The 18,956-nt window shown below is 45.3% G+C and overlaps 1 protein-coding gene and 2 long non-coding RNA genes across 8 annotated transcripts in view; 2 read left to right on the top strand and 1 right to left on the bottom strand.

Moving 5' to 3' along the window:
- The window catches only part of Cttnbp2nl (CTTNBP2 N-terminal like), a 50,839-nt gene extending 32,273 nt beyond the window's left edge, over window positions 1-18,566 (bottom strand). The window contains exons 1-3 of one of the 6 annotated variants that reach the window (XM_085677871.2): window positions 16,184-16,200; window positions 15,344-15,428; window positions 2,561-2,682 (exon numbers count right to left, since the gene is read on the bottom strand). The gene's annotated coding sequence lies outside the window, so the exon portion shown is untranslated. Of the gene's footprint in view, window positions 1-2,560; window positions 2,683-4,255; window positions 4,385-4,438; window positions 4,597-15,343; window positions 15,429-15,763; window positions 16,002-16,183; window positions 16,293-18,220 lie in introns of those variants that run through there. The other 5 variants (XM_085677872.2, XM_048442309.3, XM_085677873.2 and 2 more) reach the window with 5 other exon arrangements.
- LOC146891260 (uncharacterized) lies at window positions 4,672-6,917 on the top strand. The gene is made up of 2 exons (XR_014997649.2): window positions 4,672-4,879; window positions 6,400-6,917. It is a non-coding gene; the product is annotated as an uncharacterized LOC146891260 (long non-coding RNA).
- On the top strand, window positions 15,449-17,414 carry LOC146891259 (uncharacterized). The gene is made up of 2 exons (XR_014997650.2): window positions 15,449-15,520; window positions 16,715-17,414. It is a non-coding gene; the product is annotated as an uncharacterized LOC146891259 (long non-coding RNA).
- Window positions 18,567-18,956: the final 390 nt, after the last annotated feature.

The following is an 18,956-nucleotide window of genomic DNA, read 5'->3' as shown; positions in this document are numbered from 1 at the left end:
GGGGAGAGACAATGAACATAATCCCAATTAGAAACCCCAACAAACTTAATAAACCTGTCTATCAGTCCTGCCTTAAGCGAGATAGGACACAACAAAGAACCCAAGTCTTTGCAGCCAGTGCCAGGTCTGCATCTTCCTATCTGAATGACTGGGAGACTTCCTCCTACAGATGGATAGGACGGTGGGGCTTTAGAAGCTTTTACTGGAAGACGGCCAGAGCTGTTACAAGAACTAAGTTCCTTCCTTGTTTTTTCCTTTTCTTTTTGAGATAGGGTCTTTCTCTGAAGTCCAGACTAGACTAGCCTTGAACTGACAGCAAGCAGTCTTCCTGTCTCAGCCTCTCCAGTGCTCAGAGTACAAGTATAAAGCACTACATCTCAATCAATGACTTTAAATAAAAATTTAATAACTTATCTACTTCTTATTTTGTGTGGATGTGAGGAGGGCAACACGTGTGCCATGGTGTGTACAGGGAAGTCAGACAGCAACATTCAGGAGTCAGCTTTCTCCTTTACTTCAGGTCCAGGGATCAAACCTAGGTCATCAGGCTTGGGCAGCAAGTGATTTTATTCAATGAACCATCTCAATGGTCCTGACTGAGTAATTATTATTTTTGACTGTTAAATTATTATTTATTTATGTATATATGTACATCTGTGTTATGTGCACCCGAGTGCACATGCCATTATTTTAAAGGTCAGCCGAGAGCATCCAATCCCGAGGCTGGAGTTAACCTGTAGTTGCCACCCTACGTGATGCTGGGAACTGAACTCAGGTTCTGTAAAAGAACTACAAGCACTCTTTCCCCCCTGACCTTGAGTTCGGCCTGCCTCTATTTCCAGAACTCCAGAATGCGGGGATCGAAGGCACGCACCACCACACCCAGCAATGCAACAAGCACTCCTAACCCCTGAGCTATCTCCCAGGTTGTTTTCAAACAGATCTAAAGAAGGTGTTGGACAAGCTGCCCTCTGCAGTCCTGACCACACCCAGGGGCCAGAGCATCAGAAGAAGCTGGGTGAGGAATTAAACACCGGCTGAGCTGTGCTGGTTCCTTCCCATGGGTTTATGCTCTTGCTTCCCTCCCCAAGATCAGAAGGTAGAAGAACATCCTTTCATGCTCTTCCTCTCTTCCCTTGGCGCAAAGAAGGCACACCTCAGGTACCAATGGGGCAAAGCAAAGCAACAGCCAGATAAGCACCAAGGCCAGATGGCAGCAACAGCCCTCAATGACTGTTTAGATTACTCCCTTTTCTTCAATATTTTTAGAGTCTTTAAATATTTTTGTTTAGAGGTCCAAAACTATGACTACAAGTCAAGTGGCAGAGAAGTAAAACACAGGGGCCACCAAGAGTGCTCAGTGCCAGTCCTGGCTTGGATAGGAACAGCTAGATGGCCATAGGAACACACAGGTAAAACAAAACAATTAGGCTGAGTGGTACACACCTTTAATCTCAGCATGCAGGAGGCAGAGGCAGGTGGATCTGAGTGGAGGCCAGCCTATGCCACAGAATGAGTTGGAGGACAGCCAGAAAAACCATGTCTCAAAATCCAAAACCTAAACAACAAAAAACACATTAGTGCTCCCCAAAATCCTTCTTGGTCCACACTCCGCTTAAGGACTGAAGGTGAGGCTTAGTGGTGCCCTGGCAGTGTAGATCCTGGGTTCTACCCCTATACCACGAAAACAAATGCCAACACACACACACACACACACACACACACACACACACACACACACACACACTCACCCACCCTAGCTAAATCAGATTGTACCCAGATCAAAGTCTCTGACCTGCTATGGTAATACACACTTCTTGTATTTAAGAATCACTTAAATTATAAAGCAGCCTAGCCTACACAAGAAAAATAATTCTATTTTTTAATCAATGACATGAAGAACGATACTCTTGGGGATGGATATATAGGTCGTTGGGTAAATTGCTGGCTGTGCAAGATAAGGACCCAAGTTTAGATTCCCAGCACCCACAGAAAAAAAGTGGGCATGGCGCCATACACCTGCAACCCCAGTCAGTACCGGTGAGGGCAGAGACAGGCAGATCCCTACAGCCTATGGATGAGCCAATCTAGTCAAGCAGTGAGCACCAGGTTCAGAAGATACTCTGTGTCAAAAATAAGGACATCTGCTCCAGAGTGTCCTTCGTTCTGTACACACACCTGCACAGGAGCATGAACGGTCACACACATGCATACACCACACACACAGACACACACAATGGGTTTTACCTGTGCCTATAACTAGTTGGAACATTTTATTAACACTTATCAACTCATTTGGCTTATTGTTTATAAGCAATACAAATACAATACAGGATGGGGGAAAAGTCACAGCTGTGTAACTCAGGGCCAACATATTCTACTCACCATTCTTCATAAATACTAAAACTTAACAATTCTTTGCTACTCTATACATTTGAATCTATTCTCAATACACATTATAAACTTCTTACCATAAAATCTTGTCTGAATTAGAGATATGATGCATGATGATTTAGTACGGCAGTGGGGGTCCTGTGGGTGGAGAGGAGGTAACACTGACCTGGTATTGGTGGCTGCACTTGCGTCCTCTGGTACAAAGTCTTATAGATTTCCTTCAGTCAAAATTTTGGAAAATTGACAGGTATTTAAAATGCCGTCAGCATGGTAGAAAAGTGTCCAACACTGCAAAACAAGAAGCGATTCACTGTCTTTGAAACCACATTATGAACAGTGTAGTGAGTCCCATTGGTGTTCAATAGGACCATAGCTGGTAAGGTCTGATGGCGCTAAACTGTTAATGTCGAGAGGATATAGCCAGTTCCCAGCCTGAAGCTGAGTAACAACGGAAACACCAGGCCTCTGACTTTTCCTCTGCAAGGGTAATTATGGAGGGTGGGAGCTACTGAAATCCCCCCTCCTTTTTTTAAGATAGGGGCTTGTGACAGAGCCTAGGGGGACCTCAAACTCCAATGCTGATCCTCTCGCCTCAGCCTCTGGGATCCAGGATCTCTTCTGATGTCCAGGGCCATTCTAAGGACTAACTCGTCAAGGGCACTGGACACTCACTTTCCTTGGATTGACAAAAGCCCGAGCAACAGACATGAGTCACGCACGATGCCACAATGCACTTAGAACATAATCACAACCAAAATGTCCCACCTGCCAAATCTGTGCAAGAAAACGTCTCATCTCACTTCCTGATAACCACAAAGAAACAAACCAAGCTGTGACCTTTTCCACTGTTTACAAGGATGACCAAACACTGTCAAATTCTATTTTTCCATCATGTCTACACACCAAATGCTGACTTACAAACAAATGGTTTTGCTTATATTTCCCCAATGGTACTAAGCTATAGTTAAAAAAAAAAGACACCCCCCCCAATATGCAAGAAGTGAAACTGACCAGAGAAAAAACGGGGCACTGGGAAAGGAGTGGAGTCAGAAAAGGGAGGGTAGGAGGGCTCAGGAGGGGGAATGGGGACGTAGGGGAGTCAGGCTCAACACAGAATATATACATGTATGAAAACTTGAAAAAAATGAAATAAAAAACCCAAGAAGAAAAAGGAAATGGGGGTCTTTAATTTTATTCGATTCATTCCAATTTATTTACTGAGTCAACAGTTAAACCCTAAACCTCCCAATTTAGAAGAGGAAGTTAGAGTCTATCACAGTCAAGAGTAGAAGACCAACAGCATGCAGGCAGGCAAACCACTAAATAAGTTATTCCAGCAATTTCTGCCAGTATATGGGCAGAATTACACAGCCCAAGGTTTTCAGAAAAAGGCTGTCACTCATTTGAATCATCGCTGCCAGGTTTCGGACACGTATGCCACACTATACTATAGGCTATCGGCTGCTCTGTTTTCCAAGTGAGCTGTTACTTGTCACTGACACCATCCATTAAGTGACTTTCAAAGACAGGATCATGCCAACCAGATGCCCAGCCTGCTCTTTCCAGAAGTCCCCTCCAAGGCCTAGTCTGCCCGAGTTTACCCCCAGACACTCTGTCTAAGGAATGCGAGTCTATGAATGGGAAAGAAAAACCACTTGTGCACGCACATGTTGTCTGGATAGATCCCAGTGCTGGCTGACAGTGTACTAAACTTCAGAGTTTTCTTAATAAAAATACATAGAAACACACACAATAAAAATGTTACAAGTATTTCAATGCCCTGGAAAAATAAGCCCACTTAAAGACTAAGCATGAGACTTTATTTACATTACGTGATTTCAAACAAGCTTGCTCAGCATACCTGTCACAGGCTCCTTCCCGCTTCTCCAGCTAACAAACGAGATTGTGAGTCTTCACTAAACAAACTTCTCCTTTTTTCATTTTTTTCTGTCTGTCTTTTGAGGCAGTCTTACTACATAGCCCTGGCCGGTCTGGAACTCACTATGTAGAGCAGGCTAGTCTTGAACTCAACAGATCCACCTACCTCTGCCTCCCGAGTGCAAGCAGGTCTCCTTTTTCTTTCTGAGATGGGGTCTTGCTATGTAGCCCAGGCTGGCTTTGAATTTACCCTTTTGCACTGAGACTAAAGGTGTGTCTGGCCTAAATGTGACAACAATCAGGAGGAGTTACGGATATCAGGGAGGAGGGAGCGTATCTGCGCACACGGGCTACACACCCCCCTCGTTCACACACCCAAACAGCCCTGCTGATTCTGCCTGGGAAATAGGTTGCTGTTTGTTCCCAACCTTCCTGTCTCTGAGGAACACCCAAGCTCCGCTCATTCTGGTTCTCACTGTGTTTCCTGCTTCTCGATGAAGCCTGTGCCCTGGAACTGAACTAATTTTGTAGGACAACAGGCACAGCTGCCCTTTTACCAGAGAGGCGAGGTAGAAAAAGAAACACCCCAAACAGCTTTTACAGCCCTGTAAGTAATAGGGCAGGGCAGGGCGGGGCAGGGCAGGGCAGAGGTAAAATGTTTGTGTCTAGTATCTGGGTGTATGTGCAAGGGAAGGTTTACTTTCTAAGTAGTTAGTAATAAGGAACATGGATTAAAAAAAAAAACAACATTTAGATTAGTCTTAGTTCTTGACAGTGTGACCTCAAAAAAAACCTCAAATTTCTAAAAATTCAGTTATTTTACTAGGAGATCATTTTGTTATACACTCAAATATCCAATTTAAATAACTCATACTTGGGCTAAAACTGCCTCAGAGGCCATTCAGTGTGATTTTAGAATCAATAATTAGATATGACGATATATAAAATAAATTTGTTCCAATCATGTAGCAGCCTCAAATATATTGTGTAAAACCAAAATATGGGTAAGTTACTTCTTAAAACTCAAAGAGATAATACACAAACATAGGCACTTTGAATCTGTCCACTAAACAGTACACTGCTTTAAAAACCCAGTGTATACCGGGGCGTGGCTGTGCAGACCTATTATCCCAGCACTTGGGAAGTGGGAGGCAGGAGGATAAACGTTCAAGGCCAGCCTGGGCACGAACGCCTACTGGAGTCGAGGCCTGTCTTCGTTAACCGAGACCTTTCTAGAAACAAAATCAAAAGCCAAAACCAAACTAAACCAAACCAAATGACAGAAACCCAGTATACATGAGATATTAAGACAATGAACATGAAACAGTGTTTAAAGCTACCAAACCTAAATGTGGGCGCAGACACACGGCCAGGAGGTAAAAAGTACTGGCATGTTAGACTATCTCAAAAGATGAAAAACTCGCCCAGCCCGGCACTTCTGCTCATCTCTGGTAAGACAGTAACAATTCTCCAAATGGTCCCACCCCCTTTTATTGTCTTTTAGGATTCGATCAGGGAAGAAGATCATGTCAACATGCTTTAACAAAACGATTTTCTGATTTGTTTTAAAAAGCGGTTTTTAGCCAAGTGTGAGGGCACACACCTGTGAGCCCAGCATTTGGGAGACTGAGGCAGAGGAAACTGAAGGCCAGTTGCACTATACAGTTGTGTGTGTATGTACCTTTTACTACGACTATTATTTAAAAAAATCCTAAAGTCAAGGTGCAAAATACAATTTCATTTTATACTATTAAGTAATATAAACTTAATTAGCCACACTTTAAATCAAGCTTTTTTCAGCTGATGATATTACAAGACTATTTCCATTCCTATATGTTAATGGGCTGAGCCCTTACCCCAAACTCCTGTTTGAAAATGTGATTACACATGAAGACACAAGGAATGCTCCCCCTCCGCCGCCTTCCTTTTTTCCTTTTTCGCCAGGACTGGTGACTGAACCCAGGGCCTTGAACTTGCTAGGCAAGTGCTGGACCAGTGAGCTAGTTCCCAGCCCCAGAGACTTCAGAGGCAATTAAGTTAAAATGAGGTCACCACTACATGCAGTGTAGAGTGAGAGGCGCGAGTACTCAGTCCTAAATGAGATGTCTGTCAAACCTCTCCCCACAGGCTCTGGGATCTACGTGGAAGAGGAGGTGGACAGACAGCGAGCCAGAGGTAACCAAGACTCCAAGGAAACAGTCATCCAGATCCAGCAGGACTGATAAACAAGAACTAACAGACTCCGGGAGAACCCTCAAGACCTGCTCAGGTTCAAGCAGGAGAAAATTTCGGCATGGAGAAAGGAAAGTGGACACAGGTCCCATTCCTAGTCTTTTTAGCTATTTGCAATTGATACCTGATTGGAGGGGGGAAGAAAATCCGTTTTCTCCAATGGAGTGTCACTGGTTACAAAAGCCACACCCCAGGGCAGGCCCAGGAGTGAGTGGCCAATACAAAGTGGACTTCATGGTTTTTTTGTGTACTTTATTTTTGTTTTGATTTTCAGGGGTTTTTGTTTTGTTTACAAAGGAGAATGAACATCAAGTTGCAAGGCAGGAAGTTGGGGAAGGGGAAATGAAATGATCAAAATACATTGTATGAAAAAAATCTCAATAAAAAGGTCAATATAATCTTTAATCCAATAAGAGTAGTATCCTTAGGAGTGAAAATTAGAATAGAGATCAGTCAGGGAAAAGTGCAAGGCCAGAGCGCACCCTAAACAGAACAGTGGGCTAACAGGTGAGAAACTTTTAGCCAACAGGTGAGAAAACACCTTCCTTTTATTTAAACCAACCAGTCTGAGGCCACCCAATAAAACAATATATTAACCACTTTTTGTTTGTTTGTTTCCGATGTCCCGGTTGGCTTGGGACTTGTTATCTAGACTAGGCTGATTTAAAACTTTCAACAACCTTGCTGCCTCTGCCTCCCAAGTGCTGGGATTACAGACCTGTGCTACTAGGCCTGGATCACTTTCTACTCTGAAAGTGCACAGGAACCAGACCCAAGCCTCCGGCCTACTGTGTGAGCACATGCCAGGGCACGCCCTTTCTCAGACAGCTTTTTTTTCCTGGCCACGCAATACACAGCATTACGATAAAAAGAATGGTTTTGGAGAATGCTTTAGAGATTGTACATTGCAGGACCCTCTCTCTGAATTATCCTGAAAGATAAACACACTTAGGGAGCTAACACGGAGGGTGTTTCTAGGGAGGAGCTCTGCAGAGTGCTAAAACTCCTCAAGGTCAGCATTAAGACACTGGAGTACTCCTTTAAGGCAGACTCAAGGACACCAGACTTTTCCCGCTTATGCTTACTATGAACAATGAGAACATTAATCACCACTACCTCAACATTCTGCAGCATAACTTTCGGAGAATTCAAATGAGAAATAATGAAAAACAATAAGCATTTATTGAGCTACACACGAATGTGTGCCAGACATTCCTAAGGACCTGACATATATTATCACTATCTTGGGTGACAGATGTCACACCCCACTGCAATCCCAATTAAAAAGGTCAAGCTGAGGCACTGTGGCTGAAGGACCTTCTCAGTCTCATAACTGGTATGTGGAAGAAAAGGGGTTGGAACCAGTAAATTTGACTCCATGGTTTTCATGAAAACCACTATTCATGGCTAATATCACTTTATCAATTTTAGGTGATGGGGCCTCAGAAATAATCTAATTCAGCCCCTCATTTACAAACAAGGACTGAGCATATAGCACAGCTAAAGAGAACCAGGTCTAGCGCTGAGCATTACAATTTGTATTATATTTACTTATTTGTTGTGTGTGTGTGTGTGCGCGCGCACGTGCACATGGCATCTGTGTGGAGTTTAGAAGACAACTTGTCAGAAATGGTTCTTTACCATGTTGGTCCCAGGACTGAACACAGGTCATCAGGCTTGGCAGCAAATGTCCTTACCCATTGGGCCATCCTGCTAGCCCTACTTACTCATCTCTGAAATCTGGTCTACCTTGCTCTTTCGGACACTATGATTAAGTTTTGGCTTGGTTCTTAGGGTCTTCTGTGTGTGTATCTGTGAGTCTGTCTCTCTCGTTATTTCTCCTACATGTTGTCAGCAGGATTACAGGTGCGCTGAAGAACAGCCGCCCATAAACAAGCATCTCTCTGTCTGAGGATGCCAAGACAAAGCTACCAAAACCGGGCCTTCTGACTGGGCATGGGTGCACAGCTGTCATCCCAACACAGGAGGCGGAGGAAAGAGGATTTCTACAAGTTCAAGGCAAGCCGGGACTACATAGTAAGACCCAGCTTCAAAAACCAAACAAGAAGCCAGGTCTGTTTACCTTTCACTTTTCTCGCCAACGGAAAACCACACCAGAAGAATGGCACAGTTTTAGTTTCTGGAATGGATGTGAATGAAAATTATTAAGTTTTAACAAAACATTTTTCACTGAAATTTTAAGAAAGGACTCATATCTTTAAACATCAGATTACCAGAAGTTGGTTTTCGTACTCGCTAGTTAGTTTAAATGAAGTTATAACAGGATTCTAGTCTAACAAGTCTATTTTCACTATCAGAGTCCCCCAAAATTTCACTCTTCTGACAAAACCAGAACAAGGGAACAATGGTTGTGTAGGTTGATTTCATTTTCAGTAAAATGTTTCATGGGTCACAATTCTTGAGGCGGCCTGAATGGAAAAACCCTCAGCTGCTGCAGGAGATGAAGGCACCAGCTCCATGGGGATTGCGGAGACACACCAGCAGTCTGGAGGACTAACCGCCACAGTCAAGGTGTCTGAACTGTGCTCGCGCCTTTCCCTGGACTCTGAAGACCTCCACACGAGCCTAGTTTTAACAATCTGTTGCCACCTGACTATTATGAGCAAGCAGCAATGTCTTCTGCTCCGGTCCTTCAGGGGAAATCATCCCCAGGGTAGACTGCTCTGAACCAGAGAGAGCACGGACCGGAGCCTGACAACTGGGTTTTCAAGCTGTCTCTGGTCCATTTAACATCTGAGCTGTAGCTCTTCACATAGAAAACGGGAGGCTGTGTGGACTCCATGAGCTAGTGCCTGTGGCTGTCGGTTCTCACTCTGCATCACTTAAGAACATCCCAGTCCGACTACTGCTGTAATTTAGAAAAAGACGCACGGGAGAGAAAGGCGCCAAGGGACGGACCTCAGGTGGAGGGTTCTTTTAATTGGGGGAAACTGAATGGGAAAAGGGGGAGTGACAGGGGAGAGTGGTCTCTGGGGACAGAAGAGAAGGGGGAGGGGAGGGGAGGATAGGAGAGGGACAGAAGCGGGGAGAGAAGGGGAGGGATGGAGGTGGGCAGGGCCCTTTTAAAAGGAAACACAGTGAATGTGCACAGGTGGGTGCTCTTAGTGGCTACAGCTGAGGACGTATATCTCATGGTCAGGCCAGTACAGATGCCTGAATACTAACACCTACAAGGACAAGACATTTTTTTTTTTGTTTATTTATTTTTTCCACTAGAGTATCACTGTCTATCTTTCACGTGTCTAATTTAAAAATGAAAATAAATGTATTTATTCTTTAACCTAACTCAGGAGGTTGACCTGATCCAAAGAGGAGAGGGCATCTTGAGTTCCCAAAAATGTCAGTTTAGGGACATGCCCCACACATGTCTAACCTATGATGATAGCTACACACTACTTGGGAACACGGAAGATCCCTCCTCCACCTACATCAGTCCCCTGCACGGTCTGCAATGGAAAGGAAAAGTGTGTCTCTGCTTCTAGTGAAATTGTACAGCGCTTAATCAAGTTCCAGCTTTCAACTTGTAATGACTGAGAAACGGGGTTGCTAAAGCCATCACAGCTGATTTTGACATCAGACATGTAATAGCCGTGAACCCAGCTCTGAACTCGGGAGCAGCTATTCCACTCTATTTATCAATTCACCCATTTACACATCTGCCTACGGGTTTCGCAATTCTGAACTCTGTGGACAGCTGTTCTGTCTGGTGGAAAGAGGAGGAGGAAGCGGGAGGGATTTACGCACAGTGACTTGGAGACCGATTCCATTTAGGGAGCTTAATGGGGAAATAATCCAAATCCAGCAGAGGTTTAGAGACTCGGTGACCAATGGCGGTGTGGCCAACAGAAACAGGGATGTTAGAACAGGAACTGGTTTTAGTGGGGAAATGATGACTACGATATGAGACATGCTGACTAAGAACCAAGCAGCCCCCCAAGAGGAACCTGTGGGAGTCGGCTAGTGTGCTGAGGGGCAAGGTCTCAGGAACTGGACTCCTAAAGAAATCTATTTTGGCGTCTTTAATCTGAAGACAAGGGGTAAAGCTGACATACAGGACCAGATCCGTGTCCTCCAATACTAAGCCAGTTAAAATGAGACTATCGCCTGGCCTGGTGGCACAAACCCACAACCCCAGCTACTCGCGAGTCTGACACCGGAGGATCTCAATGTCAAGGACTGTCTGGACTACAGAAAGAGTTCAAGCTGGGGCAATTATTTAGTGAAACTCGGTCAATAATTTTAAAAAAAAAAAAAGAAGAAAGAAAAAGGAGGTGTGTGGCTGCCATGTACAGGGTCCTTTTCCTGGGTGGGGTAAAGAACAACCGGACTGCTCTGCTTTCATCCCAATGTACCCACCAAAGGACTAGCTAGGAGAATCAGCAGCACGGCCTCCCTCACGCCCTCAGTAGCCTCTTCCTACCACCTCCCTGCCATGTTTTCTATACCTTTTTTCCCTTCCTATCTCTCTCTCTCTCTCTCTCTCTCTCTCTCTCTCTCTCTCTCTCTCTCTCTCTGTGTGTGTGTGTGTGTGTGTGTGTGTGAGACGAGTGTAGATGTGCATGCCAGTGGAGGCCAAAGGTCAGCAACAGGTATCTCCTGAATTGCTCTCTACCGTATTTTCTGAGACAGCCTGTCACCGAAGCTGGAACTTCCTGACTGGCAAGGCTGGCTGGTCACAAGCCCCAGGGATCCTCTGATCGCTGGTCCCCCAGGCTGGGCTCACAGGCTTGCAGCTGCACAGGCTGTGCATGAGGGTGCTGCGGGTCAGAACACTGACTCCTCGGGCTTGCGCAGTCAAGCACCTAACCGACTGAGCCAACTCCCCAGCCCCTTATGCCTTGTTAAAGCAACTTCTCCTCTCTTTCCTTTCTGTCCCTTCCCCCATCTCCTGGGCTCCACACAAGACCGCATGCTTTTAAACACCCACTAGGCTAAGAGTCAGGAGTCTCAGGGTTTTGTCTCTAAACGCCATCATCTTGTGCTCCCTAATTTTCCCTTTCTAGTTTCTATTAAATTTACTAACAATCGTAATACACACACACACACACACACACACACACACACACACACACACACACAGTGGCTCTAACAGAATACCTTTACCGGCAAAGGCACGCTTAGATGGGACACTCCGACTCTGCACTTGACACATCTTTTGGATCCACTTTTCAAGAAGAGGCCGTATTATAGCATTCTTCAAAAATGTTTGAAGTCCTGTCTTCAGTCCCCAAACCCTTGCCCTTCCTCACAGCCATTCTCAACTCCCCTTTCTTGCCCATTCCTAAAATCTTTCCTTATTGTTGGACTAACAGGAGAGGTAGCTTTCAAAAATAAGGAAAATACTTTAAATCAAAATTACCATTGAAAATCTCTAAAATCTTATAGAAGACACAACCCATACAGTAAGTACGGCACCCACAAAACCATTTATAAAAGATGCAGGATGCCAGCATTTAAAAAGCAAAGCTTGCCAGGTGGCAGTGGCCCACGCCTTTAATCCCAGCACTCAGGAGACAGAGGCAAGCACATCTCTGTGAGTTCGAGGCCAGTCTGGTCTACAAAGTGAGTTCCAGGATAGTCAGGACTGTTACAAAGAGTATATCCTGTTTCAAAAAACAGGGACTGGAACTAAAGATGGTTGTGAGCCTTCTTCTGGATGCTGGGATTGAACCTGGGCCCTCTGCGAGAGAAACAAGTGCTCTTAACCACCGAGCATCTATCTCTTCAGCCCAAATCATAGCTATTTACAAATTTAAAACGAAGTCAATCAACAAATACTATTCCACTTCTGCTTACGGAGACTATTTAGTGTCATTTTCCTTCTTTCTCACTTCCTTTTTTGACTAAGGTGGTCTCAAAGGACAGCCCCCTGCCTCAGCCTCCAGAGAGCAGAATGTATGTATGATTAACTTCTCTGACTCAAATGCCAAGTGCTAATGATTTTCCTACACGAGACACCTCAGTCTTACATTCCGACATGTGAACTTACCGAGTTGCCTCATGTAGGACACAGCCATTTAGAGAGCTCTGAACTAAGAGTTGGAACTTGATTTTCAGTTACTGACTGAAAACATTCAGGAATTAAAAATAGCCTTTAAAAGTAGGCGGGTAAGCCGCTCCTGGGGGCCAACCCCACAGACAACTATCACAATTTTCCTATATAGAAATCATCTCTCTCCCTCATCCCCCTGAACACCAGTTCAATGGCAGCCTCTAAGAAATACCACAGAGAGTCAAGAACTCAAGTTCTGGTTAGCAAACTAACTGGCAGCACCGTAAATGTGATTCCGACTTGGCACAAACTCCTAACAGAGTAGGGAGATGGTGTTTGCTGTGAGTGGTATGAATTACTGCTAAGAGTCCCTTGATGTCCTGTGCCATTGAACATTCAGTGGTAAGTTAAAGCACAAGAATTGAGGTTGGACGTATAGCTCAGGCGGAAGGGTTGAGGTACAAGCCCCAGCACAGGGTTAAGAGAAAAGCATAAAAAAATTTAATCAATGAAAAATCCACTAAAAACAATTAAAGGAGACCTCTTATCCTAGTTTGGGTTTCTATATATTATACAGTGTATTAAACAAGTGCTCTTAACCATGATATAATAAAATACTACAGCCAAAGGCAACTTCGGGAGGAAAGGGATATGCCATCTTACAATTCTCCAATCACATTCCATCTGTGAGGAAAAAGCCGGGGCAGGAACCTGGACAGAGGTACTGAGGCAGAGACCACAGAGGAGTGCTATTTCCTGGCTTGCTCAGCCTGATTTCTTACATCACTCAGGCCCTCAGACCCGGTGTGGCACCACCCACAGTGAGCTGGACCCTCTCACACCCATCATTAATCAATCAAGAAGATGTCCGTCCCATAGGCTGTCCCACAGGCCACTCTCTGGTGGGAGCATTCTCTCAACTGAGGCTCCTTCTTCCCAGACGACTTGAGCTTTGTGAAGCTGACATAAAACTACCCAGTATACTCAGAAACTAAAACAAAAAAATAACCAACAGTTCCTAGTGTGTTCTCCAGAATTCACTTCATCCCCATTAGATGAGATTTCTATACATACATAACTTTAAAATGACTACGACTGATTGTGTTTGTAAGTCTGGCTCAAATTTCATAACACCTCACCAGAGATATTTTCCCATAGGAAAGTCAAAATTTTAGTCACTTCAGATACGGCAATTCCCTATCATACCAGATAAGGAAGAACCAAATTACATTAAGACAAGAAAGCAGATGTTTCAAACTAACAAGATTTGCTATATTTTATCACTTTATGATCTGTCTGGTTTGATCCTTAGGTGAGAGTTTTAAACTAAACTCAGTGTTCATATTAGGCAATGTGGAAGTAAGTTACCAAGAGCAGACTTTATGTCCTAAAAGGATAGTTTAATGGAATCCACTAAACACACACATACACACACAGAGAGACACAAATTATCTGAACACAACACCTTTCGCCATCTAACACGACCAAAAAAGACACTGAAAAGGCTAGAGGAAAGAGCTCCACCTGAGTTGAATTCAGTAGTGCATGCTATAATTCCAACACAGGACACAGAAGCCCCCTGAGCTACACACATAGCTTCCAGAAACATGGTGAGACTGAATGCCCCACCCTCAATTTAAAAGAACAAAACCCAAACACCCTCAGGATGCAAAGGTATATCAGACAGGTCTTTTTTATTGTGCCAAAACACAAATGGACTTTATTTTCTTTTCCCTCTCTGTTTATCAAGACCCTGGCAATCACTGCTCCTTGGATTCCTGAAGTCTTCTACCTTAGTTTATTTTCTGTTCTCTCCTCATGTAATAAGATATATCTTTCGGGGATTTCCTGTTCTGCTTCTAGATTTTTTTTTTCCCCAGCTATTGCTGGGATAATGTATCCTTCCCGCCTCCAGCAGTAAACTGCGTTTGCTGGAGAGGCCCTGAACACAGTTTCTCCTTTGTGCTTCCTTTCACTACATATCTGGAAACAATCACGGAGCAGATCTGCAAGCCCCCAGAGTGGCTCAGAAACCTTGGAACCCTGACTATTCAAAAATAATTACCTTCGGGAAGTCTCCTCGGAGGTCAGCGACCACAGCCACTACAATCACCCTCTGTGACTGCAACACGGCATCTCAGAGCTACCAGCTATAAATAACCGGTAGTAACGCAAACTCGAGATTAAACTTTTAAAATGCTAAAAATATGGAAAAATTAATAGGCGGTACTGCGAGCCATACATGATTACTGGAGATGTGATGGTATTAACATCAGGCAAAAGGCATTTGTACTTTACAATCGATGACTTGAACCAATCTTCACAGGTACTCAGAGACGCTTAGGTAGTTTTACATGAGAACAGAATTTACCAGGCCTTTATTTACCCTTCTCTCTGAAATTGAAAACTACCTTTTATTTTAATGCTCTAAATTTTGGTTGATGATGCTGGCATGGTAGAATCACATCACATGGATATTTGTCTCCTTTGAGGGTAAAACCCCACTATAAAAGAAGGGCAAGAGAGTACTCAAAGGCCAAAGGACCAGATTAATCATAAACCTAGCCAACTGAACCTGAATTTTGTTCAAATACTTCCTGTCTTTTGTTTCAACCTGCCACACACCTTCAAGGTTAACTGCAGTCTCCCTGAGCAACGGACCAGCCCACTTCAAACTGGGAGATGGGGATTCTTAGTGCAAAGCCATTTATTGACACCTTAACACCGGTTCATTTGAAAATATGCTATTATTCACTGGCTGTCAAACAATACACACTGCATTCCTACCCACACAAGGCCAACTCTACTGATAGCTAACACACCCACCTCGCTCTGAAATACGCGGATGCTTTCCTATCAAGTTCTCAGGGAAGAAACCGGGTGGAAAGCAAAACCGAAAGGCAACACAAATCTAAAAAAAAAAAAAAAAAAAAAACCCTAAAAGCGGGCTTCTCCCACAAGAAATAGGAGGGTGAAGAAGGTACAAAGGGCGATGAGAAGGAGGTAATGTATGATTTCACCTGCCACATTCTAAAAACGTCCCGAAGCCGGGCAGTTCTCAACACTCGGCTAGAGAATACTGGATCCGAGGGGATGCAGGAGCAACGCTGAGCATCAGAGGCTGGGGGATGGGACGGACTAAAAAGGGGGCAAGGCCGCTATGGCTGTTGGAAATGTCTGTCTGGGTCCAGTCCTTTTTTTTTTTTTTTTCTTGCCCATCCCTCATAAGGAAAATGCCGTTTTTACCTTATGCAGAACACTAGTCTGGTTCCACTCTTGCGAGGAAGGACAGGTGTGAGAAGGGATGCCGGAATTCGTGGGGGTCTAATATAGGGGGTGGGGGCTGCAGCCTGGAAGACTAAACCCACCGTCCGTCTCCGAGACTGGGGATAGGCACGATGTACAGTGGCGTGTACCTGGACAGGAGGGGACCCCTGCTGAGGGGCGGATGCTAGCGAGAGACAATGAACAGCCGCGAGGACCCCCGAGGATGCCGCGGCGCCTCCTCGGGGAATCCCGGGAGCTGGAGGCGGCGGCCCCGCCCCCTAGAGGACCAGCCCTACCGCGACAGGGGCCGCTGCGGGAAGCCACCCACGCTCCGGGCCAGGAGACTCTCTTGGGGACCCGGCCCCCAGCACCGCCGGGCCCAGAGCCCGCGCTCCGTACCTGGTCTCTGCTCTCCGGGATCCTTCCCCGCCGCCGCCTCCGCCGCCCGCTCCCCATCCCCAGCCTTCCAGGGTCCGCCCCCTCATCCGCCGGCGGCAGCGACTGGCAGATGCTTCGGCCAATCGAAGCTTCGTTCTTGCGTCTCTGCCACCAATTCGCGCAGACTGGAGGCGGGTCTTCTACAAAGTCATCCCAGCTCCTCCCGGGGCCCCAGGATCCCTTTTGTTTGGGAGAGCCAGACTGGGATTGAACTCGCGTCACTTCCGGGAGGAAGTACCCTCCTCAGACCGGCTGGAGTCTGTGCTCGCTCTATCCGTCGCCAAGGTTCTGCAACTTTCCCCTCCAAGGAGACTGAGGGGCAGGGCTCTGGGAACACCTTGAAGTGGCTTAATTGGGTTTTTATCCAAAATGTGAAAAGCCAAGTGAGTTTTAGCTTCTGCTTTAGAGTTAATTATTGAAATCCTAGTAACGTGGCTTTTTTGCTCTCTCTTTCCTCTTGCACCGGCCTCTGGGTGTGGTGTTGGAAGCAAGGGCGCAAAGAAGCGCCGGGAGACCACCCTCATAACCACATCACACACTAGGTGCACAGAAGAGTTCTGGTGATGGAGCCCCTGGGCCGGAACAAGCACACGGTAGAGGAGGACATAAGCCCTGCCGACCTCCCTTTCAGGCCGAAGTCAAGTAATTGCAAACTTGTGCGTTGTTTTCCCACACTATGCTTGCCATTTGGGTACATGGAATGCTCTTGTATGTTTGGGCCCCGTCATACCGTGGGCAATGGCGTTTGTATCGAAGCTGAAACAAAGAGCAGTTGGATGAGAGGGAATGGCTTTCCTGAACACACGAATGCAGATCTTCGTGACAGCAAACCCTAGAAACAGGACCAGATAACCTGCAGGAAAGAGAATGCCCTCCACCGAAGATCAGAGATTTTGGTTTTCTTTTCTGTAGGCTGCACTTCAGCTCACAATTGATTGAGCTGGATTAATAACCACATTGTTTTAAAGGACGTGTAACAAGTACATACAAGAAGCCGAATATCTGCCGGCACTGCCGGCACATACCTTCCAGCCCAGCACTCACGTGTCTCAATGAGTTCAAGGCCAACCTGGTCTACAAAGGAGTTCCAAGACAGGCTCCAAAGCTACACAGAGAAACCCCCGTCTCAAAAAGCCAATAAATAAATAAATAAATAAAGAAGTTGCTTAATATTTAAAAGCACAAAAATGAATTACTCTGAATACATTATTCCTAATCTTCATAATTAATTTTTTGCAAAAGGAATATTAGAGACTTAGTACACAATAGCCAGCGATTCTCAATTTGTGGAAAGCGACCCCTTTGGCAAACCTCTATCTTCAAAAATATTCACATTATGATTCATACCAGTAGCAAAATTACAGTTATGAAGTAGCAACAAAAATAATTTTATGGTTGGGGGTCACCACGACATGAGCAACTGTGTTAAAGGGCCACATTAGAAAGGTTGAGAACCACTGCCTTAGGCAAACACAGTCCTCAAGACAGGTGCAATTTACAGTCTGGTAGGGAGATGCCAGCCGGTGTAATCATGATTTAGAGTAAATACAAAGATATTTCTCGTCATCACAGCTATGTTCCTCCATATAATATTTGTGTCAGTGCTGTGTGAGAAGTCTGGCTTGCCTTGTAAAGGTGGTCATCACTGTGACCAATTTATGATGAGAAGACAGTTAAAAAACCCGAGAGAACCAGAGGAAGGTTATAGAGTTAGATGGTAAAGAAAGTTACAAAAATAAGTAACTCCAAACCTGTGCTATATTCTGCTAGCCATTCCCGAGTTCTCACCAGGTGGACCTCTCTAGGGGCATGGATAGTGATTCAGAGCTAAGGCAGCAACTCCATACCTCCCCCTGGCTATTACAGGTTTGGGAAAGTCAGGGAGACAACATGTGTGGATGCTCCAGCGCAGCCCAGGTGCTTTTGGAATGGTGAGGTAGGGCATGGAGAACTAGCTTCACAAAGAAAGACAATCGGATTGGATAGGGTGGTACACACCTGTAATCCCATCATCTGGGAGGTGGAGGCAGAGAAGAATCAGGAGTTCAGGACCTCTCTTGGCTCCATAGTGAGTTGCAGAGCACCCTGGGCTTTAGGAGACCTCTCAGTACAGAGCACAGTGTCTGAGGTGGTTCAAAGACGCTGTATTCTGTGCAGGATTAGAACCACGAAGCTTGAAAGGAATCCATTTCCTCCTCCTTCCTTTTGCTTTGCCTGTGGGTATGCGTGGAGGAAGTGTCTCATTGCCAGACAATGAGGCAGATGTGGGACAACAGGCTATTTTTCTGCTCGATTCTGACTCACTCTAAGATTGGCTCCAGTGAATCAGCTCTCCCGGCCTCCCTCTCCCTCCCTTTGTAGCTAGGAATCCACCAGCACCCATTCTACTCCAAAGTTGACCTAATGGAAACTACCATGTGACCCACATCCTCTACAGCAATGAGCAGCTCCTCTGACTCGCCGGGTTCCTTCAAGCCCATTCCTGAGCGAGTGCAGAAGGCTTCAACAAGGATGAGATCACCCTTGCCTTGTAAGAGCCAGAGTCCTGAGAGTGTGTCGATGCCTTTTAATTTGTCACCCCGGAGGTAGTGAACAGGCAGGGCTTCTGAGCATCCAGATAACCTTCTGCCTTCAACAGAAGGCTTCAACAGTGCCAGTGAGTTCTGGGATCTTGGGATTCCATATAGAAGGCTTGTAAATAAATTTAGGGTCTTGGGATAGAGAGGGAGAAAAT

Source organism: Myodes glareolus, chromosome 17, assembly GCF_982192425.1.
Source record: "Myodes glareolus chromosome 17, mMyoGla1.1, whole genome shotgun sequence".
NCBI lineage: Eukaryota > Metazoa > Chordata > Mammalia > Rodentia > Cricetidae > Myodes > Myodes glareolus.
The sequence above is the reverse complement of the archived record's forward strand: the minus strand, read 5'-3'. Positions and strand labels throughout refer to the sequence as shown.